The 18823-nt window shown below is 42.1% G+C and overlaps 1 long non-coding RNA gene across 1 annotated transcript; it reads left to right on the top strand.

Moving 5' to 3' along the window:
• The first annotated feature begins 16891 nt into the window (after positions 1 to 16891).
• On the top strand, positions 16892 to 18823 carry LOC121142896. Its single transcript, XR_005880028.1, has 2 exons — positions 16892 to 17332; positions 18591 to 18823. It is a non-coding gene; the product is annotated as an uncharacterized LOC121142896 (long non-coding RNA).

Here is an 18823-nt window from a genome sequence, read left to right as displayed (position 1 = left end):
TCTCAAGTACCTTAACTATAAAACCCAACCCACCCACCAACCAGCCAAACAACAAACTAACCAACCAACCAAACAAACAAAATGTCCCTTAATGCCGTACTCTACCTCTCCTTACCTTCTTTGCAAACTAAGCCACCTTGGACAACCTCATAGCCTTTGTCAGACACCAGAATGTCCATGGTCTAGAGTCTATAAAATTATTTTATTTGCAGGAGTAACATTTGACATGAAGGGCATGGTGAAGGGCCTTAGTGTCCCCCTGACCTGCATAAATGCTCTTATTTTTAATACGATAATGTGATGGGCTGTGGAGTTTTGGCCTTGTCTTTATGCTGGCCATTTGCTATTGTTCAACTTGACCCTTCTTCTGCAGAAAGACACACCTGCTTACAGCTAACATTTTCATGCCAAGTTTGGGAGATTGAAATCGAACTGACTGTCAACACACTCTTTTCTTTAAAGCTAATGCTTGCTATTTTTAGAGCTAAGCAATTTTTCTTATTTCCAAAATGAAGATTATTCACAACACCACATGTATTGCATTGCCTAAAGATTGTATCTCATAAAGGGAAATGTAATTTTAAAAATTTGATCCAGGATTTCTATTCCAGGTGTGTAACAGTCACACAGTTGTTCATCATCTCAATTTTTAGTATTGTGATAAAACTCTTGTTCTCTAGCACATCTGTTAGCATCTGCTCCAGAGATCTCTGTGTTTTCAGAGAGGGTTTCCTATAGCCCAGGCTGGTCTTGAACTTGCTATGTGGATGACAATTAACTTGAACTTCAAATTCTCCTGTCTCTAATTCCCAAGCTCTGGGATTAAAGGTATGTGCTACTTTGCCTGGATCGTACTGTCCTAGAAACTGTATTGCATTTGTCAATCATTAGTTATTTATGTACAATGTGTGTCAGGGGAAGGAGGGAGTCATTACTAGAAACAAAACCCCAGGTCTCTCAACTGCTATACAAAGGTTCTTCCACTTGGCTACATAATTAGCCTGTGTAGGAATTCTTTATTTCAATACGGCCTTCTGATATTTTAAGAAATAATACTTAAAAATCATTTTCGTATAAATTCTTAAATCAATTGAGGAAGGCTATTTATGATGGTTGCTTAATCTTCAGCTCAAGAAAAGGAAATCTTGACACCATGAAAACAGCTAAGGCGCCCTCCCTATGCTGACCTGCCCAGACACGTCTCCTCTGCCCGTGTTCTCTTCTTCCACTCTTGAAATCTCGCCTGACTGAAGCCAGGAAAGCAGCATGACTGGAGATGGCAGGGTGTGGTCTTGAGAGTCCATGGGACACAGTCAGTTCAGATCTGGGTTTTCACTTTTAGAGTTAACTGACTTCATTGTGCCACACCAAGTATTAAGTAGTGTCATTTCTTGCAGGGCAGAGCTTTCTAATGAGTTTCCCGTGTAATGATAAATAGTAGACTTCTCTCTCAAACTCGAGGGGGTTGAGCCTCATGTTTTTAGAAAGTAATTATAAAATGACTTTAGAAAAACCCCAGTACACCAAATTTCTCATTGAAAAAACTTGAGCATTTTGTTTTGCTTCGATTGGGATTCCCACAAGGGCTTATCAAATAGAATTTATTATTTGGATATGGAAAAGGATAATGTCACTGGGAGATCAGACTAAGTTATTGAGGTAAGCAACAGCAAAACCTTTACGATTTTGACATGTCCCAGCAGATGCCCTGAGTGACTGTGAGGGGCACCACACAGGTTATCAAGCACCATGGGGCTGGAATCCTGGCTTTCTTTACTGGCTGTGGGTATTCCCTTTGCACATTAATTTTCTCATCTGTAGAATGGGAATAGCACCACTATGATTATCTGTCTCGAGAACTCAAGCAATGATTGAATGGCTCAGTATTTTTTTCATTATATTTTATTACTTTTTTTTTTTAGAAAAGAGCTTGCTTCACATGTCAATCCCAGCTCCCTCTCCCTCCCCTCCTCCTGCACTCCCCCACCATCCCCCCAGCCTCACACCCTATCCCCACTTCCTTCCACATAGGGGATATCCAGAGTCTGTCATTTTGTTCAGGGCAGGGTCCTGGCACTCCCTCAAGAGTCCAGGCTGAGAGATCATCCCTCTTTGTGTTATGGACACACAAAGTCCATTTGTATGCCAGGGATAAACACTGATCTATTGCCCAGGGCCCCACATGCTGTCCAGGCCTCTTCACTGACACCCACATTCAGGGGGGCTGGATCAGTCGCATGCTGACCTTCCAGCTGTCGGTCTGGGGTCCAAGAGCTCCCCCTTGCTCAGGTCTTAAAGTGCAGAGAACAGTCCTGTGTCATAGAGTAACGGTGATGAGCTGCTATTGTCACCACAGATAAAGGAGACTTTTATTTGCAAAAACTTAGGTAGCATTTATGATGTAGAACATGAGGTTTTAAAATGCACACTGTGAAATGGCTTATCTGAACTAATTAGCATACATATTACTTCACATATATTTTGGTGGTAGAACATTTAAAATCTTCACTCTCAAGTAATCAAAACACTGTTATTAATCATAGTCACCATTGTTCCAGTGACCTTTTATTGTTGTAATTAAACGTCATAACCAAAAGCAACTAGGAGAGGAAAGGGTTTATTTTAGCTTACAGTTGTAGCCAGTCACACAGGGATTTGGAGCAGAGGCCATGGAGCAAGTTGCTGGCTTGCTCCCAATGACTTGCCCAGACTGCTTCCTTATACTGCCCAGGACCACCTGCTGAGGGGTAGCCCTGCCTACAGTGTGCTGGGCCCTCCCACATCAATCGTTAATCAAGAAGATGCCCTACTGATTTGCCAACTGGTCAATCTGATGAAGGCATTTTCTCAGCTGAGGTTCCTCTTCACAGATAACTTTAGCTTATGTCAAATTTACAAACAAAACAAAACAACCAATAACAACAACCCCAAACAAGCAAACAAATCCCACAAAAAAAAAAAAGAAAAACCAACCAGGACAACAATGGTGCTCTTGAAATTATCCCTCTTGCTTGAGAATTTTTCCTCTTTGACTACATCATCTTTATTCTCCCCATTGTCTATTCATCGACGTTCTCCAGCCCCGGTGGCCACCATTCTGCTCGTCATCTCTGTGAGTCTTGTGTTTCAGATTTCATGAGATATTTGTTTCTGGCTTGTTTCACTTAACATGTGCGCTCCAGGCTAGACATACAATGTTGCCAATAAACTGGCCCAAGGTTCTTCTGGGGGAAAGTTGTTTAGCCCTGGCCTCCCTTCTCTTCTTTTAAATGTGTGCCAACCTTTCTTCTGTGTCACCCAGTGCAGATTCAGTGATATCTGGAAATCTCATGTCTAATCATTACTCAATGCTGGAAGAGACAAATGGCCCACTGTGTTGGAAAACTATCCTTTAGGAATCATCACTGCTTAAAATGAACTGACACACAAATTAGGGAACAAATGAGGACATCTAATAGCGAAAACATGGCATTTTGGGGGGTGTCATTGTAATATACTACAATTCCAAAGATGTCAATTTGTAATTCTCTCTGTGCGATTATATGATCAGATCTTGTCTCCATTATTGGGCTTTAAACTCCTAGGAGGATTGAGCTTTGTTCAGCAATAGATTCTAGTGACCACATCTGGTATGTAGTACCTGCTTGAATATAGTCGTTAAATGGATGGATGAATGCCTGGCTTGGCGATAATGATGCTCTGAAAGTCACTGTATTTAGGTGCTAACCGTGAAAGAAGCCCACATGTAGTTTTACTAAGAAAGAAACTGGCTGATGGAGAAACCAAGGCAAGGACCAGTAACCCAGCCAAGAGGTGGGCTTGAGCAAGGGCCCCAGTCAGGTGAGTCCTAGTTTGAGTATGTTTCTATAAAATAAAAAGGGCTTGGCCGGGCATTGGTGACACAAGCCTTTAATCCCAGCACTTGGGAGGTAGAGGCAGGCAGATCTCTGTGAGTTTGAGGCCATCCTGCTCTACAGAGTGACTTCTAGGACAAACTCCAAAGTTAAAGAGAAACCCTGTGTAAAAAAATAAATAAATAATAAATAAAGGGATTTGGAAAATAAAAAAATATTATGAGGTGGCTGAAATCTGTAACCTCAACATTCCTATGCTGATGTGAAAGCTCATAGATGCATTTTGTCAGACACACAGGGACCTGCATGCACACACAAGGCACACAAATATTTGCACACACACACACACACACATCTTAAAAATGCTACCTTGCGCCGGGCATTGGTGGCGCACGCCTTTAATCCCAGCACTCAGGAGACAGAGGCAGGTGGATCTCTGTGAGTTCGAGGCCAGGCCGGACCGACAGCCTCCAAAACAGAGAAACCCTGTCTCATAAAACCAAAAAAAAAATGCTACCTTGCTTCTCTCTGTAGCATTTTCCTTTCTTCTTGCCTGCAGTAGTTCTGTGGCTTGGGAATCTGTAAAAAGAGAAACAGGCAATTGGTGTGTATTCTTCTGGAAGAAACGTAGATATCCAAAGACACCCACAACCCGAGCCCTCCTCTCACAGGCTGGGTTGTCATGACATTTCCCAGAGTTCTGATAAAATTAAAGTGTGCTGACCCTCAAGCAGGTAATTGTTTTTTAAAAACTCAATGCTTACTAGTTGTAAAAAAGATAGTGGGTTTTGTTTTTAACGTTCTCATGTACACATACAATGTGCTTTTGTCGTGGCCTGCCCCACTACCCTCTCCTGTCCCTCGTCCTCCTTCCTCTTCCCCACTCAGAGGGCTAGTGTCACTAACGACAATTAGAAATGAATGTGGCCTCTCTCAGACTCTTTACCGCGCAGGCGGGCGGGTGACTTACCTAGCTCCTGACTTGAGCCCCTACAGACGCTTTCCTCTAACAGTGCTCCTGGTGCTTTTGTAAAGCCAGGCTCTCCGGTTACCCTCGTTCTCTTTGACCCTCAGACACCCTCTGGTTTTCTCTAAGTCTCAAGGGCACATCTCAGACACAGATGTTCCGCTTTCCTGCTGTCCTTGGCACATGGGGATGGGGTCATTGTTGAAAGAGGATTCCTTAGACATTTGTTTTTCACAAAATCTAAATTCCATGTAACCAAAGAGAGGATTTTCTGTCTTCAATAAAATATAAATCAACCAATCGACCACTCAGAAAAACAACAATGACCGATCAATCAAACAACAACAAAATCAAAGAATGTCAATAGAGGCCTGTTCTAAATCTCCAGATGGGATTTTGATACGAGGTATTTTAGTAATTACTGGTGTGGCATTCATGCCCAGCTATGAGGCCAAGGTGGAGGTCTAGTTATCTTCTGGTCAGGCTGCCTCCTTTCTTAGAAGGCTCCATAAGACTATGACACTCCGAGAATGAAGACTTGCATTTATTTAATTTTTCCGGTAAGCTGATGTTTAACCAGAAGACTAGCTTGTGTTCTTGATGGAAAACCTTCCAAAATTCATTCTCTCTTTCTTTCTTTCTTTCTTTCTTTCTTTCTTTCTTTCTTTCTTTCTTTCTTTCTTTCTTTCTTTCTTTTTGTAACAAAATGATAGGACAGTGGAAAAGTTTGTCTCTGAAGTTAAGAATATTACAAGCCTCTTGGGATCATTTTCCAGCTACTAAAAAAAATGTTACAGCTAGAAGGTTGATTGGTTCACAGGGATGTGGAAACTAGTTAAAAATGAGACCACTGGGGGCTGGAGATGGTTCAGAGGTTAAGAGCACTGGCTGCTCTTCCAGAGGTCCTGAGTTCAATTCCCAGCAACCACATTGTAGTCTACAACTATCTGTAATGAGATCTGGTGCCCTCTTCTGACCTGGAGGGGTTCATGCAGACAGAACACTATCTGAGGGAGCTGTTTCCAAAGTTATTTCCCGAGAGAACTAATTAAAAGGTATGGAACAAGTGTTACTTGAGCTCAGAGAAGAGGGCTATGGGGTTCCTGAGAAAGTCCTGACCATTGTCCTGGAAGATGGAGGTGGTCCAGGACACAGAGGCAGGAGCATACAGTCTGGGAGAATACAGGGGGACCTGGTGTGCACATCTATGTGTCAAGCTGGAGAGGAGGCAGGGGCAGGCTGGGTATTTGTAAATACCATTTAGCAACAGTTAAACAATCTGACTAGTGTTCCAGAAAGTTGACTCTGGCGGGTGGGGAGTGGGTGTGGAACAGAGCTATGGGAGAGAGATGGCTTTTATTAACTACTCAGTCAATGTTAAGAAAAGGCTTTCACTCTTTCAAAATTTATATGTTGACATGAATTACAGTTTTTTTAAAATAAAAGATTCATTTATTTATGTATACAGTATTTTGTCTGCATGCATGCCTACCCGCCAGAAGAGGACACCAGATCTCATTATAGATGGTTGTGAACCACCATGTGGTCGCTGGGAATTGAACTCAGGTTCTCTGGAAGAGCAGTCAGTGCTCTTAACCACTGAGCTATCTCTCCAGCCTGAACTGCAGTTTGCAATGCTGTTTTATCTCAAAGTGGGAAGGCATTTTGATAACATCTAGGAGTCATGTCACTATCTTTAAACATCGGGAAACTGAGGCACACTAGGCAAGCCTGAGGTAAAAAGAAGTCTTGAGGTTTCTTTCAGTTCATGTAGACCTTACACCCCCACCCCACGGTGCAACTATTATGGCACATTTATGATATAATTAACTTGCTGAAATCCATATGGTTTTTGTTACAAAGACTAAAGGAATGTGCTTTTCATAACGAATGGCATACGGCCTCCAATAGCTCTCCGCTTGCGTGTTTTAACAAATGAACAAGCACATAAATTAGATGCCTCGGGTCAGTTCCCAAACCCAAGCTAGTTTCCCTTTGCTCTCTTTAATTGAAACTGCATTTCTGACAAATATCAGGGAGATTTCGGAAGGCTGTGGGTGTAAACACACATAACATGGTTTGAGCAATCTTTTTCTCCCATGGCCTAGCCCCTTTGAAGAGTCAACATTTGTCCCTGTCCCAATTTATGTGGTAGCCAGCTGAACTCTGATTTTTTTTTTTTTAACACAGCTTCATGCTTTTGGAAAATTTAGTTAAATGATACAATCATAAAAAAATAAAAGGGAACCCCAACTCCCCCCAAACAAGCAACCACCAATAACGTTAAATTGAACAAGAACCAGTGAGCTACAAGGTGACATTGTGTTTGGTCTCTTAGTACAGAGGACATTAATTCATGCGAGGCGCTGCCATGCTGGGCAGACTTCAAGGGGACAGGCTCCCTGTTAATCTCTGGAGTTATTTAGACGCCTCCCTGTGTTAGGTGACAAGCTCTAGAATTCTGCTTTCTTAGTCCACACTCTACCTCATCCTTTTGTTGATTTAGCAGGTTTTCCGATGGAGTCTGAGAATGAGCCCTTTGCAACTTTCACGTTATGGTACTATAAAGCTCACCAGTGACTGTTTGTTCTGGAGGTCAGTGACATTATCTCATTGGAATTCCCTGGACTCCAAATTTATAAGATAGTCCAACACTGCCTTTGTCTGTGATGGAAAAATACAGCACCATGACTGTAAGCCAGTTGGTTTATAAAGTATTTGAGGTTCAAATTTAGCTACGCATCATAATGGCATCTTGCTTGCTTTTTAAAAAGTGCTTATATTTATAGTCCACTAATAACATATTTGATTTCATTAAATAGAAGTATATCAACCATTAGAGGAAATTTAAAACAGACACAATTCTGAATTAAAGTAACTAGGAAAAAATAAAAGAAAATTTTAATATTAATATGTATAAACATTTTTTATTCAAAAGTCCAATTTCCTAGTAATAAAAACACATAATTTAGGATAATGGATTTAGTAGGCATAAGCCCAATAGTTCAAATAATAAATTTTTAGCATTTGTTTTCTATCTGAAATGCCACAGTGTTTTTGACTTAACTGTCGCCCATCTTATATTTACACAATGTATATCCGTTTGTGAGCAGGTCATAGCTTCTCCTCTCATAAGTTAATATCTTCCATTATGCTCTAATTTCAGATGATGGACATAGATGATGGGTGACTCAGAGGCTGGTGGACTGGACCCTCACAATGGTCATGGAGCCCAGGGCATTTCTCATCCAGGTCTGAGCAGCATGTTGCGGAAGAGACACCCTTTGTGAGAAGCCTGGGTTTAGCCTGCCAGAATCTCCCTGGTATTAGTCAGAAGCACATAAACATGGGCAACGAAGGAAACATGGGAATGATTTTCCTCTTTAGCAAAATACGTCTTCCTTCTGCCCCCCCCCCATTTTTTAAGTGCTCTTGCCCCAAGTCGACTAACAGATGCGTCTTAAAAACACGTTGTAGGTTCCCTTTCTATTTATGATTCAAATCATAAGCAATGTTCAGAATGAAGAGCCTCTCCTCTCCTCCAGAGGCGGAATTTACTATGTGGCTACAAGGTATAAAATCAGTGTGTCAACACAAAATCTATAAACAAACTGGAAGAGAAGCAATTAGGATCAGGTTTATTTGCTAACTGCTCACTTGGAAGTTGGCATAATGGCTCTTTTTCTCAACAACTCACTCATGTTAGGTTGACTGCTGACTTGCTGACATGGCTTCGTAACATTTCAGATAGTTCCAGATGATGGTGCCAACCTAGCTCAACATGCAGGAACACGGGTCAAAATTACTCACTTGCAGTTGGGATCCCATGGCTGTTTGACAATGGTCTCTCAGTATTGAACCAACAGAGCCATAGAAAGAGCTACTCGGCTCATTAAGTTGTCTTGAGTATCGGGACATTGGAATTTTACATTCTAAACTAGTAGTGACGATGCGCAGGCATCAGCGACCGTTTCCCTATCTTCCCAAATCCTTCACCAAACTCTGTTGACAATTTAAAAGAGGGACATGACCCAAACCAACTGTAACCGATTCTCAAGAGAGGTGAATCCTATTGGAGGAAGATGTACATTGTTCTTCTGGGTCCGTACTGATGTGACTGCACTAGGTGGTCCCAGGACTCACTGAGGGTTGGGCTTACTGAGAGCTGAATCCGAGCTGGGAAGACAGGCAAGGGAGGGCAGAGGAAGGGAAGTACTCGCAGAAGTGGAGAGGAGGCCAGGAGCTGGGAGGAGGCCATACTGGGTCCCACAAGGTAAAGGCAGTGAGTGGGATTCCTGGGCATCGAGTGACTGAAGGAATCTTAAGAGCAAGTATATTTAATATTTAACAAAGGTGTTCCTGATGGGCACCTGTTCTTAGCCTTTGGTGAAGTCAGCCATGAGTACTCATTCTCTGAAGACTTCCTTTTGTTTTTTGGATTGAAAGTTATGGGAAATGCTTCATTCCCAGGGTGGACCAGCATTGGCGCAAACAGGAAAAGCTTAAAATGACTAGGTACAGGGACACTTGTGGAGCTGGGGATGCCCGCGTGGAACACACCACTTCTTCCTTCTGCCAGCTTTCCCGATCTAGTCTACCCCAAACAGCAAGTACCTTATTGGAGGTGTTGGTCTCAGGCAACCCATGGAAGGATGACCAAATCAAGAAGAAAGCAGACAGTGTTGGCTGCTGTGCTGTAAGCAGCTTGGAAATGTGCTTCTTCACCAAGGGGGAAAGTCGTGAAGAAAATTTTGTGTCACAGCACCGTGCTTTCAGTCCTAATGTTAATTACTCGTGGCACTTGGTGCTGATGGCATTCTAGGGTACGAACATACCAGTCAGCCAGCCTTGACTTTGATTATAGGAAGTAGTGTTATTGTAGTGTAAGGCTTGTAGACTGGTACCTACCTGTTTAAAGAGGCCACATTTTTGGGCTTGTCATCACTTATGAATTATGGTCATGATCTATTGTAAAAACCATACCAATGACTGACTGCTTGAACTTGTTTTTTTAATGAGTCTGAAATTTAATTGACTGACATTACTTCTATGGATATCCTGGCATTGATAGAGTGAAGCAGGCACATAAAAGGAAGAGAGAAACTGAGAAAGACAAGGGGAGGCAGGCTTGTTCTAAGATACTGCGAAGGGCCTCTGTCAGGTCCTTCCCCTGGGAAGAAGTCTTCGGCATTGTTCCTAAACAGCATGCCCCATGCTGACACAGGTGTCGGGAAAGGTGCTCATGGAGAATTTATTTGTTGGAACAACTCCTATTTGGTATGTCTTGATATTTGAGAACCTTCTAGAAGACACTTCTGAGTGTGCAAACAGAACAAGTGCTCTGGCTACTTACCTACATTTATTCCCAGCTATGCCAGTCTCTGAGTTATGGGGAGTGTTGGCTGCCAAGTTCCTGGCTGGCTCTACCTCTGGTCGAGTCCTTACATGCTTCTGTAAATTTTGTTTTCTCATGATTCATAGAGCTCACTGTTCAATGGTACATGATTATATTTTTACTCAAGTAGAAGATGATATATCCCAACTGATTCCATGGAAATTAAGAATGGCAGTCACGTATTAGGCAATTTTAATCTAAGCAAAGCATAGCCCACAGAACCCTGAAGATGGTTATTAAATTTGGAATGGTTTAACTGTAATTTTCAAGGTATGCGGGGGGATACTCCACATATGAAAAGCTTCCCTAGATTAGAGGCTAGAGGTGGCCACCCTGTGCCATTTCTAAAGTCTGCTCTCAAAAGCCTGACTGTCCTGTGTTCGCCAACTTTTATTTGATGGGGCTGTGTTTGGAGGAGGGGAGGGGGAGGGGAAGGGTGGGTTCATGGTTTTCCTGTTAGCCTGTATGAAAGTTCACCTTCCTAACGTCATCCCTTTTCTTCTTCTTCTTCTTCAGCTGTCAGTCTGTGAGAGCATTCATTCTCATGTCTGCAAGCTCATATATTTATTCCTCCCAGACTGTCGCCATCCACAAAATAGCAAGTGTGATGTAAACAGATGCACTTGTGGGAGCCAGCCCTCTTCTTCCATACGGGTCTTATGAATAGAAACCAGGCCATCAGGCATCTTGGCAAGTGCCCTTTAGATGCTGAGCCATCTTACTGGCCCCCATTGAATATTCTCAACCAGGGGTGTGATATAACATTGATGTCATTGCTGGAAAAGGGAGAGATCCAGCAATCTGTGGGACTGGATTCCTGGGAGGACAGTGGTGGCCATATCCCCACAGGGATTAGATGAGGAAAAGCAGACATAGTCGAGGACAATGATTTGGTTGTGAAACCTGTGTTCCGTGTTATCTGTGTGATGTCAAGCAGAGATGGTACTGATCTGGAGCTGGCACTTCGGAAAAGATGACCAGGCCAACCAGGTTTCCTGTCCGGCTTGTTGGTTTCCCTGGGAATGAGGATAGGATCATAACAAGAACAGACAGAACACAACAAATGGGTTTGCATGCGCTTGCCCGAGTCTGCTTTCTGTTGCTATGATAAACACGATGACCAGAAGCAACCTGGGGGAGGAAAGAGTTTGCTTGGCTTATAGTTCCACGTCACATTCCATCACCGTGTGAAGCCAGAGAAGGAACTCAAGCAGAAAGAAACCTTGCTAGGTGGGGACTGAAGCAGACACTGTGTAGGAATGCTGCTGACTGGCTTACACACAGGCTCGTGTTTATTCTTCCTTTACAGCCCAGTCTCACCTCAGTGGGCTAGGCCCCCCTCTATCAATTAGCAATCAAGAAAATGCCCCACAGACATGCCCACAGGTCACGCTCATGGAGGCCATTCTTCAATGTGAGGTTCCTTCTTGCCAGGTGTATTAGGTTTACAAGTTCAGGCCTCACATTGTGTCTTAGTTAGGGTTTCTATTGCTGCAAAGAAACACTAAGACCAAGAGCAAGCTGGGGAGGAAAGGGTTTATTTGGCTTATGCTTCTAGATCATAGTCCATCACTGAGGGGAGCCAGGACAGGAACTCAAATAGGGCTGGAACCTGGAGGCAGGAACTGATGCAGAGGCCACAGGGGGAGCTGCTTACCGGCTTGTGTCCCATGGCTTGCTCATCCTTTCTTGGAGAACCTAGAACCACCAGCCCAGGGATGACCCTGCCCCACCATGGGTTGGGCCCGCCCCCATTAATCACTAATTAAGAAAATGCCTCCGAGCTAGATCTTGATGAGGCATTTTCTCAATTCAAGTTCCCTCCTTTCTGATAATTCTGGTTTGTGTTTCAAGTTGACGTAAGACTAGCCAGCACACGGTACTCATTTGAAATTCTCCTGCAGAAGTTTTCTTTTGCTGTCAGTGGGGATGCAATTGTGGGGACACAAAACTTCCCACTGGAGCCATTTTAAGTTTTATGTCCCAGACACAGTGAGTATGGACACCCAGTTGTGTGCTAGTACAGCCTTCTCCAGGTGCTGTAATCTCCCCTAGCATTTAGCAATGCTGAGCCTGGTGGAGTAATTGTCCCTAGTGGTTAAGGATGCTGAGTCTATTCCCATGTGTTCATTAGGCAGATGCATATCTTATGTGAAGAAATATTTTCAAGTCCTCTGCCCACTTTTCAATCAGGACACTAGTGTTTCACTGCTATGTTGTAACTGTTGACCCTCCAGAGAGTCATAATTATGCTTGTGACCACTCAGCTCTATGAGCCTACATGATCTTCATGCACTACATTTGAAGGCATCATCAGGTGTGTTCCTTCTGTGACATTGATTCAAAACAGAAAGACCTTTGTAAAGGTTGGGGCAATCTGTTATCTCGTGTCCTTATACAAAAGAGAACTCTTTATTTTTATTACTTACAGCAAACAATTTTCTTTTAGAAACCAGCTTGTGAAAAATCTGAATTAAAATGGGATCCAGCAGAACTAGGCCCGGCCACCTCAGGCCCAGATCTAACATTTCCAGCTCTCTTTGCCTAGCTGCATGCTTGAGGTAACATTTTTCACAGACTAAATCAGTGTGTGTGTGCTGTGTCCACATTCACAACTATTTCTGTACTTGGTTGAAAGTTCTCAGAATGACTCTCAGACTGTCTTGTTTACAAAAACACCAGATAAATATACACAAATGCTAGTTGTTTTCCTTTTTTTTTTAAAGGTTATATTTGGTGTTAAACGGAGGACAAAGAAGACACAGACTTTAGCCTCACAGCAGCATTTGCTCCCACCCACTGCCCCACGGAAGAGCCACCACTGTGTGCTCATTGACTATGTAATTTGAGAGGAGAGGTGAGAAAGAATGTGGATTTTTCTATTTGTGACATTTTTGTGGTGGCACAGATATTTTCATGAAATCTAGCCATGAAATTTCTCCTCCTCTGAAAAGATAACACATGCGGAATTATTTTAAAGAGTAAACCATTTAACTAACTGCCCGTGTGTGTGCCAAATAAAACCACACTCAACTGTTTGAAACTGGCTTAGTTGGCTGACATGGGGCCAGTAAATTTTAATATGTTTCCATGATATTCAGCTATTTCTACATCAACAAAGTGAACCATATTCCTTAAAAAATGCCCCGGAGGATGGAGTCATGTTTATAGAAACATTCAGTAAAATGTTGCTTTGTAAATGTCCTAAAATCACTTTCATATGTTATCATTTATTTAATCCCAAGGAGATTGTAAGCAATTCACAAGAGCTGTTTTTAATCCTCCTTTATTGCAAAATATAATGGTCTATGTAAAGTGCAGGCTGAACAGATACAGCTGGCAGATTGACCTGGCACTTGACAAAACTTACTCAAAACCCAAAAGTTGGGCGGGAGGAAAGGAACCTTAAACATTTGTAGCATCTCCGTTAGGTAACCAGTCATAATGCATTCCAAAGGTTTGAGATGGAATGGTCAGTGAACCTCAGTGTTCTGAGGTCTTAGCTTTCCAAACTGCTCTTTCATTTGCCGGCCAGCTAAGGAGATCCATGTTCGTCATCAGCCTGTGGCAGACAGCTCTACTTGCCCATGTGTTCTTTCTGAGCTGTGCTTGAAGCATTGTTTTAAAGCAGGAAAAAGCCCATTTAAAGGCTGGAACAATCCATTCTCACTTATACACTGGAGAGAGAACTCTTCATCAACAAAATGAAATATATATTACAATATTCCAGGATGTCACTTTGCAGGATGGTAGCTCCCACCTAAGTGTGACTGTTTAGTATCTGAAATATACAATCCAAGATGATTTGCACCATGTATACCAGGTCCACATCAGGCAAAATGTATCAATGATTTGAAAATAATTATGCAGCGTTGAAACCTAAAACTTTGGTTATGTTGGACTAGATAAAACATTTGTTATTTAATCATCTTCTAGTTCCCCTTTTCTTTATAATTACAGGGCTGCTAGGTGTTTTGGAATGAAGGATGTGAATCACAGTAAATTTTGCTCTGGTGGAGTTCCCCACCCTAACCCTGTTAACATCTAGGGACAGGTAATTCTTTGTTGTGCTCTGTAGGTAGAAGTTTCACCTCCTTCTGTTAGGAAAACTCAGGATGTCTCCAGACTTTTCTCAGTGTCCTGGGCTGCATACTGAAGGGTGAGAAATAGTTTTGTAGAGTCACTTGCTACTGTGGTTTGCTTTGTACCTGTATCAAGGTTAGGTGCTCTCCATGCTCTCCATCTCTCTCTCTCTCTGTGTTGATTATTTCATCTAATAGATCACATGTATTTGTGGAAACTAGTTTTTAGCCTCACCATACACACACACACACACACACACACACACACACACACACACACACACACACACACGCTGGTCCCTGTTCAGTGGGAAGTGAGCAATTGCTCTTTAACCTGTGAATGTTTTCAGTGCTGGTGTCCACAGCAGTGTTTACTGCAGGATGTCACCAAAGGGGGAAAGGGAGCCATGGCTTATACGTTAGTCTGTACAAATTGTGACATCTGAAACTCCATGTCAGTTGTGATGTTTATATATACCCAAGCAAAACTCCAAGTCAATCAATCATACAACACTCGCTGCAGGGGCAAAGTCAGTGTCCTAACTGGGAAAGTGTAGAACAGCCGGGACCTCCTGCCTTTCAACAGAACAAAGAGGCTCTTGCAGAAGCTCACTAATTTTAGATGAAATAGTTTCTTATTTTGGTCACAGCTGTTGACATTCCAAGGGCCTCTTATTCTGCCTGATGAAGTGAGGAGGCTCTGCCAGAGGTTTGGTCCTGTCTGAGGATTTGGTGACATCATTTTGAGACTTTCTAGCTGTCAGGAGTATGCTTTATGTATAGTGGATAACTGTTGTTAATGGTTCGCATGACTAAGGATTCTCAAGCTTACTTTAAAGTTGGTTCTTAGAGAATTCCCTCTTTATGGGAGAGCTTGCCCCAACTGAAGTGGAGAGATCACTTTTCTGGACAGCATCCAATGTCACTGGCCATCTAAAACCGGAACATGCCAAGGGACATAGCAAGACTCTCTGGCCCCATGGATGTCCCACCAGCCCTTTCCTTCCCTTTCGAGCATTTCAATGACTTTGTCACAGTTTACATGGTTTCAGGGTGGTGTTGCCCTGAATAGCAGTGTCATGATGCACTTGTAGCTTCAGAAAGACCCTCCATCTGCATATACATAGATTTCACATAGCTCTGTCAGAGGCCCCACCTGCTCCAGGTGGTAATAGATGGTGACTCCTTTAAGTTCCTTTTGGATTACTCCTCAGTAAGAGGAAGCCTCTCCAGGAGGGGATTTCATCACTGACTATTTGATTAATATACCTGAAGAACTGTGGTAAAACTCAGTTAAATTTAGCTCTTATACTCCTTCCTTCTCCCTCTTTTCCCCTCCCTCCCTCCCTCCACCCTCTATAAATATATATGTGTATATATATATGTATATATATATATCGTGTGTGTGTGTGTGTGTGCATTTTTTTAAAGATCAATCTTCTACTCTCCCCAAAGCTAGATTCTTTGGGTTACTAGCACTCTCTTCTGGGAGATATGCTAGTTCCCATCTTGTTAGCTTGCACGCTGGGCTTTTACAGACAACATTTGTTACCAGGACTTTAAGTTTAGCTCTCTCACTGCTGGCCTCTGGTGACTCCCCTTGCTACCTGTGAAGAAAAGTCTCGGGAAAAGCAATATGCAGAGTGAAGCCATCTTGACCAGGCCTTCAGAGTCTGGCAGTTGTCCCTCTGGTTGCAAACTTCGGGATAGCTGTTTTTGCTGGTGGACTGTGTGTGCCGCAAGGGAAGGGGCATGTCCGGTGAGTCAGTGTGCGCCAACACTGGGATATGCTGTCCCCTGTTGGGGGTGGGGAGTGAACAGTTGCTATCTGACTATTCAGCTTTTCCAGTTGTCCACACCACTGTTCCCTGTATAGTTAGTCCATTGTATAACTTTTTAGTTTCTCAGGAAGCAGCACGTTTATCGTGATATTGGAAAAGCAGAAAACCAACAGAGGCAAACTAGACACATAGATTGCAAGTGTCTTACTTCCAGAACGTGTTGCTAACAGACTACATTGCCATTGTCCAGGCATGGTCTTGAGAAAGACGGAAAAACACAATGGTGAGTTCTGTCACTGACCTGCATCATTAGAGTTCTTGTCTTTACCTTCTGATTAAAAACAAAAACAAAAACAAAAAAAAACTTGGAAGCGATGTTCTGGGTTTATTGAAAGAAAACTTATACCCCTCCCTCCCACCAAAGGTCACCATCTTTACTGCCCTTTAGCTACTTGAGTAAAGTGGTATGAAAGCATTGGGAAATAGTGAGATTGGAAACTAAATTAAGGGGCCTTTGTGCTAGGCAGGCTATAGATCGGTTGTGGTCTGAGACTGGTCATCAGTCCAGTGCGCTTGGAAGTCACTTAACTACTTGGCTGTGTGAAACACAATTTTGTGTAATTTTAATGTTTTGACCAATATTAACCTGTAACTGCCAATGTAAGTTTAAATAATAGGGTTATAGCAACACAGAACTATTTTACTTCAAATATCAGTAAATTATAGCGTATTCTTTTTCTTTTTCTTTTTTCTTTTTCAAAACAGGGTTTCTTTGTGTAGCCCTGGCTATCCTGGAACTCACAACCAGGCTGGTCTCGAACTCACTGAGATCTGCCTCCAAAGTGCTGGGATTAAAGGTGTGTGCTACCATGGCTCAACATCTACAGCATATTCTTTAAGCAAGCAAATAAGCAATTTAAAAGCAGCCATCTGTTATGATTATATAGCACCTATCATTTTTCTGGGTTCTTCTCAGTCTCTACAAGACTATCATTTTTTTTCTTATCAAACAAAAGTTGATTCATCAAGTACATCTGCATGATGAAAGCATCTTCTGGGGGTTGAACTGATCGTCTGAACTTTCAACTCTCCTTTGCACTGCCATGGATCACTTCCTGGATGGGAGGCTCCCCTCCCCCCCCACTTTGCATCTGAGCAGCGTGCAGTTTCCAGTTCCCTATGGTGATGTGAAGGCCAATCTGAGCACACAGCTGACCCACCAATATCACAGTACCAACATCAATTTCATAACTGTAAGAACTTTTGTTGTCTCTGCTCCCTGTTGTATAACAGTGCCTGGCATAATTGTTCAGTAATAATTTTTTTAAATAATGATTGTTTTAACCCATAGTGGTTGTTTGTATTAGTTAGGTCTATCTAGAAAACGCAGATAACAGTTTATTCTGGCACTATTGAAGAATTTTGGGAATGCTTAAGGTTAGGGACTTAGGCATTCCTTTTTAGCACACTGATTTTGTTGGATTTTAGAACAATATTTTATAAATTACCAAATTTCCATTGTGTTTACTTTTGCATCAGTGTGGATCTGGCCTATGATTCTTCACTCCAAAGAATGTTGCAATCAAAGAAAGAATAAGGAAACACCTATCACAAGGGGTGGTTAGATAGAACTTTCTGTCCCAGGTAGTGAGCTAGGAAAAGAAAGAGAGATGCTACATGGAAGACCCAATGTCTTATTGGGCATGAACTCTGTCCTTAGGGTTTATAAGGTGAGAAGAAGCTGATTTGGATAATCATCTATCTATCTATCTATCTATCTATCTATCTATCTATCTATCTATGATTTATCTATCTATCTACCTATCTATCTGTCTGTCTATCTATCTGTCACCGTCTATCAACAAGAAGGTCAAGCTTAGTCTCCTTCACTGATTTTATATGTATTTTTATGTATGATATTTTATATGCCACCTAGTATATAATTATAAGTAAGGGTATTGAGGGTTTTTTTTGTTTTAGTATGAAGTACAATTAGAGTCTATTAAAAGAGACTTTAATATACATTTTAGACACCAGGGCTAAGTAAGAGAAACAGACACTTGGGAAGAAAGTAAGGAAAGTCAAGAGTAATATTTATACATAGATTTTTTTTAAGTTACTGACTTCAAAGAGATGCTAAAGAATTTCAATGTGGTTACGGGGTGGGTCCTGAGGTATAGCTGATGGGATTATAGTTTATATACTAGAACTCTAGGTTATAGAGATACAAGAATTTAGCATATTTTCTGTGAACAAATTATCCTTAATTGTGAGATTCCTAAAATCATCTAAAAGACGAGTGACAGGTCCTATACACATAACCATAAGCCTGATGTATTGTTACTTTAACACTCTTAACATAAATATTATCACCAACAATCTTAACCAGCTGTGGACACTGTGAACTACAGTATGACTGGTGTGGAAAGACATGCCCATGGCTGCAACAGTGGCATGACTATTATGGGGTAACCAATTGCTTTCTGATTGCACTTAAAATCCAATCCACAGGAAGAAACTCGTTGAAGGAGGCTAACCGCTCTAGAGTCAGTTGAGCATGCGCATTAGTAACTTCCCTATGAGCCAAACAGAAGTCTGCTGCAAGGCCTAGAGATCGCTGAGATCTTGATGACTTGGATCCAATGAGAGAGAGACAACACAGCATTCCAGATGGCACCACCCCTGGCTCCCAGGAAGGGGTATAAGAGGCCTGCCCATACCCTCAATAAAGGAGTTGGCATTTA

Source organism: Mesocricetus auratus, unplaced genomic scaffold (assembly GCF_017639785.1).
Source record: "Mesocricetus auratus isolate SY011 unplaced genomic scaffold, BCM_Maur_2.0 Super-Scaffold_100010, whole genome shotgun sequence".
NCBI classification, from domain to species: domain Eukaryota; kingdom Metazoa; phylum Chordata; class Mammalia; order Rodentia; family Cricetidae; genus Mesocricetus; species Mesocricetus auratus.
This window is presented reverse-complemented; position numbering and strand designations above follow the sequence as displayed.